The sequence below is a fragment of the Hordeum vulgare genome, chromosome 3H (assembly GCF_904849725.1).
Source record: "Hordeum vulgare subsp. vulgare chromosome 3H, MorexV3_pseudomolecules_assembly, whole genome shotgun sequence".
Classification (NCBI taxonomy): Eukaryota; Viridiplantae; Streptophyta; class Magnoliopsida; order Poales; family Poaceae; genus Hordeum; species Hordeum vulgare.
Window position 1 is genome coordinate 612,632,504 of NC_058520.1, and position 6,000 is coordinate 612,638,503.

The following is a 6,000-nucleotide window of genomic DNA, read 5'->3' on the forward strand; positions in this document are numbered from 1 at the left end:
GAGCAAGAAATTGGTCCTTGCGCATGGTGGTTCGTACGACGAAAAAATAGGGGACCTCATCTGCAGTGACGGCCTTAGGATACCCAGGGAGAATTGGAAAAGGATAGTGAAAGAAATTAAGGAGGGAAAAAGAAAGTTCACTGCAGATAGAGAGAAAGATTTGCTCACACTGGCCCTCGGCAATGACGAATATGGAGGGCGAACGCGAGCCTTCGGTCCTTCTTACCCGTGGTGGCTTGGGTTTGCCAGAGACCAAGACACTTACATAAGCCGAGAGAGAGCAAAGAAGCGGAAGAAGGATGAGGAGAATGACAAGTTCAACCAGTTGCTTGCCAGGATTAACGAGCAACAGAAGCAGATTGATGAGCTTAGAGGAGTAGCGCGCCAGGAAGATCCTGCACTTGATATTACCGGCGCCCCATCTAAGCGGAAAAGCAGCGTGGCTGAATCTGAGGCCCCGCCCGACGATGCACGAAGAATGATAGAGGGCGGTCCCGGCTACCCCGTGGATGGAATCAAGGAGTCAACATCATGTGAACTCCATCAGAAATTCAAGAACATATCCATGAAGGTGGCCGTCGGACAAGCTTTACCTTCTGGCCCTGATGCACGCTGGCATGGCCATGAGATTCCAGCTGGCTTTGCTAAAGTCGGCGTGGATGAAATCATGGCGGGGTTTCATGATATGGAGCTCGACATAGCTGGACCCGAAGATGAGAGGACACTTGGAGAAGTACTGGATGGAGTCATCCTATGGGACAAGAACTACATCAAGCTTCCAGGCTCGGCCCCAAGGACAACACCGCCTCCGAGTCGTCGCAGGTCACCTACACCTCCATTACCTCCAAGCCCTCCACATGACGTCGGCCAGCACAACACGAGTCCATCTCGATCACCGCCGCCGGACTTGGGTCATCCGTCTCCGCCGCCGCCCGCTCCGGATACTAAGCGGGAGTGTGCCACTAAGAACGCTCCGCCGACGATTTCTAAGCGACGGAGCCCCCCAAAACGCAAACGGTCGCCCCTCCCAAAGGTACTTCGTGCTAATCTTCCTATCACACCTTATGATCGTACCCCCGAGGAAAACGCCAGGATAGCAAAGGAACATCATGATGCGCAGATGAAAAAGAAGGAACCCGAGCCCCGCCCGGAATACACAGAGAAGCAAATAGCATTTGCAAAATACTTCACGACCCTTCCATCACAGTATGACTTACACCATAAGCCTGATGACTATACACGCACATTGCAGAAGGAAGTGAAAAAGAGCAGATCACGTGCAAGTGCAAGTGGGAGCAAATCAAGTTCAACTACAAGCAAGAAAAAATCGGACGTTCCTCAGCTTGGACAACAGGCCAAACAGTCGATCCCACCCCTCAAGGTGTTAACCGAGAATGTTCCCCCTACGATGCAGGGGCAAGATTTTGAATTAGCAAAGAAGTGGGCGGCTGAATGGGGTGTCTCGGTTGAAGATGTTCTGGCTTCCAAAGACGACAGGTTACCCAAGGCTGTGATAGCCCCTAAGCCACAGTTTGTCATGGGAGAGCCTTTGGTCAGCAAAGATGATCTCCCAACAAATATGCGTTACTTGCATACATGGTACTTAAGTGAATCAAAGAATGGGAGAACGATGATCGTGGTGAATGTCCCACGGGAGTACTACGGCCGCCCCGAAGAAATCCAGGTTTGAAAAAGGATCTTAGAGTGTCTAGGGTTGGGCCAGGAGGGTCTCTTAACGCATTCCTTTTTCTGCCCATCGGAGTTATTTCCCAAGGATATCGACTTTGATGAACTCTTCCAGATGTACAATGGCGACGCCGTTGACAAATCGCTTATGAGTTGCTATTGTCTGTAAGTTTTTCAATTCATTGTCTACATATAACTTGTTTAGTTATTTCAATTCATTGTCTATATATAACTTGTACTCTATTATCCAGAATGAAGATTCTGGATTGTAAAAGTAAGAACATCCTAAATATTGGGTTTATTGACCCAGATAAAATACATATAGCGACGCTAACTGATAAACCCAAGGAGACGGAGGAAAACCTTCTAAGGTTTCTAACAGATCAAAATTTCTGTGACCACATACTGTTTCCATACAACTTCAGGTGAGGGTCTTTACTCTGTTGTGTCCATTCACTTATAAGTGTAATTGATAAGTTACTGACACACACACACACACACACACACATATATATATATATATACACACATGTGCAGCTTCCATTGAATTCTGTTGGACATTCAAATTGATAAGGGAAGAGTTGATGCCTTCGACCCATTATCGAGACCCTTGGAACAGTTCCAAAGCCTGCAGGACATGCTTCAAGGGTAATTCCAATCATTCTTGAGCTCTATCGGTCTCTTTCGATGATTTTCTTATATATCAATTAATGAAAAACTTAGCAAATCATTATCCTTGTCGGGCAGGGTTTGGAAGCGGTTCAAGTGCGTGACTCCCGGTATCTTTCCTGAGAAGCTGACCTTTAGAGCGGCTCAGGTAAGTAGTAGTATGATATACTTCTATTTTCAATACATTTATGATGCTAGATTATTATTTTGATTATATATATTCTATTCTCGTAAAGTGCGACCAGCAGCCACGGGGAACGCATCTATGCGGATACTATGTTTGCGAGACCATTCGCACGTTTACCTCTGAGCACAAGGATCACAGATTCGACGTAAGCAATGAACATTCACACCTCTATTTTTACCCATCATTCTTTGTTATCATGATTGATATTCATATTCATCTTCTCTTTTTGTATAGTACACGGCCATGAGGAGGAAGGTCCTACCAGAGCAACGCGCGATTGCTGTTGCAGAGGAGCTTGCGACCTTTGTGAGGACGGAAGCTATAGATGACAAAGGACGATTTAGTGTAGCTAGGGGCCATTAGTGATGTTCGTCCATGTAATCGAATAGACGGGCTCTAGTCCCCATAATTCAGATCTCCATATAATTGTATATATATGCTCGCTTGTAAGATAAGTTAATCTTATATATATATGCATAATTATTTCTATTTAAATTATATGAAAACTAATTCCCGAACACCAAATGAGGCATCACGTTAATCTCCCGAACACCTAAACCCTAAAACCCAAAAATAATTTCATTCAAAAAAAACCCCCCAAAAATAAGCAAAATCTGAAACTCTTTAGTCCTAGTCCGTGTAACGAACCGGGACTAAAGGTCCTGCCCCTGGGGCGCTACGAGGCGCACACGTGGAGCACCTTTAGTCCCGGCTTGTAACAGGGCCGGGACTAAAGGTTAGGCCTTTAGTCCCGCCCCTTTAGTCCCGGTTGGTGAACCGGGACTAAAGCCCCTTACGGGCCGGGGCTAAAGGCCCCATCCCCACTAGTGAAAGGGCTCGCCCTGACCTTGAGCTTTGCCATGGACATGGCCATGGCGTCCAGGCTCGAACGTACAAATGCCTTTTTTCCAACAGCGCCTTTTGATGTGGCTTTTTGCAACATTGGGACTGTTAGAAATGATGACGGTGAATGACGGCTCTGCTTCTACGACATTCATGGCCAACGGTGGCAGTGTTTCTACACATCATTTTCAATACAAAAATAACTGCAACATTCCCTATGGTGCAAAAATAATAAAGACATAAAAAATGCAACATGACCTATGTTGAAAAGTTTTCCTGTAACATAACCTATCTTACAAAAAATAAAAATCTGTAACACAACCCTTGTTTCAAATGTTTCTGTAACAAGACATTTCTTGCATAAGTTGAGGATGCAAGTCGGTCACTATATTGTGTCATATCTGATTCTGATTGCTCGCGAGGCGACGGATCGTTACAAAAAAGTCAACAGACGACGTGTACCACTCCCCTATATCTAATTCATCTCCATTCATATTCATTACCTCTACAAGTGTTGACAAAGTCTTACCCGGCTACCAGACCACATTCCCCAATTTCTTCTTACTCCAACTATCAAAGGCTTCATGATAATGACATTATGAAATAGCCCTATCACTACCTAGGAAAGTAAATATGGATGCACCGTGAACAAACTCTTGAAATATGTAGTTGCCTTTTGTGCCATGATATCATGCAAGGTATGCCACTTGCTCGACTTATCTTGCATATTCTAAATATGATATTTTCTAGCTCTCGAAATTACCTTGCTATGAATAAATATTGTGTTTCTACCTCCCTACTTGAGTGAAGCAATTCATGATTAGTTGGAAAATTGAAGTGATATGTATAAGAAAACCTTGACAATGGTACACTCATGAGGCAATGATGCCTAATTGTGTCGGTTCAATTTTTCCCTCTAGTGCTCGAGCTGGTCGTGCGTTGGCTCACTGCGATAGTATCACTCCTTGCTCATAAACGGGCGCTGACACCACTAAGTCGTTGTGGTGCCCTCCACTACAAGGAACTTCCCCGTGGACCTAATGGCACTCGCCCCTGTTGCTCGACGATGACATGGGTAATGCCTTTGTGCTTCGGCGGCTCTTCGAGTGGCGACTGTATCCTGCCCATTAGTGTTGAGATGGATAAGATCAATCTCCCCGCGCTTGATATGCTCCCGGACGAAATGATGACGAATCTTAATATGCTTTGTCTTTCCATGTTGAATCGGGTTGTTGGAGATCTTGATGGTGCTTTCGTTGTCACAGTAAAGAGGCACTTTGTCACAAATGACACCATAATCCATTAAAGTTTGCCTCATCTAGAGAATCTGTGGATAGTAGCCGGCGGCGGCTACATACTCAGCCTCGGTGGACGAGAGAGAAACATAATTTTGTTTCTTTGAAGACCAACTTATCAAAGAGCGACCAAGGAATTGGCAGCCTCCAGAAGTTGACTTCCTCTTCACACGGTCTCCCACCCAATCCGATTCCGTGTATCCTATGAGATCAAATGAAGCACCTTTGGGTTACCATAAGCCAAAGTTTGGGGTATGAGTCAATTATCGAAAGATTCGCTTGACCGCCATAAAGTGGCTTTCCTTAGGTGTGGATTGAAAACGTGCACAAATTCTCACAACCAACATAATATCCCGCCTAAATGCACAAAGATAAAGCACGGATCGAATCATGAAGCGGTATACCTTTTAGTCCATGACTTTACCATTGGGATCAAAAATCAAGTAGCATTTGAGAGGCATAGGAGTGTTGGCCTTGGGCGGATTTAGTTCATTCATATTGAACCTTTTGAGCATGTCTTGAGTGTATTTAGTTTGGTTGATGAAGGTTCCTTGACTTTGTTACTTGACTTCGAATCCAAGGAAGTACTTCAACTTTCCCATCATTGACATCTCAAATTATTTGGTCATTAGTGCGGTAAACTCATCATTAAAAGCTTTGTTAGGAGAACCAAATATAATATCATCAATATATAGTTGGCATATGAACAAGTTCCCTTTAACCATCTTTGTAAAAAGAGTGGGATCAATTTTTTCAATTTCAAACCCACGGTCTTGCAACATCTCGGTAAGGTGCTCATACCACGCACGTGGTGTAACACCCCAAAAATTTAATCACAATTTTATTAAGTAAAATTTTGACCAGAAGTAAAATTTTGAACTATAATAAGTCCTTTAATGATTTTTGGAGCCTTTCCTATTCCTGTCTTTCAAAATTCTTCCCTCCATATAGGAATTTTAGGAAATATTATTGTGACCTTTGGAGTTTTCTTAAACCATCTCATTATTACTTTAATAACAGTAGGAATTAATATCAAAATAAAATTTGCCCAAAAATAATTCTTTTAATGGCTTTTTTCAATACTTAAAATGCTTCTCTTGGACTATAACTACTTTCAGTAATTCTGTAAAATTCCACAAAAATTATGGGAGGTCATGTGATGCCTATATATCACTTTTAAGCAAAAAACCTAACTTGGTGTTTTGAAAATTTTGAATGTAACTCCCTCTTTTCAATTCTGTCCAGTTTCTAGGTTATAACTAGAACCCCAATTTTCCTTGCCCAAACAATTCCCAATTTTTCCCACTTATCCTCCTTCCA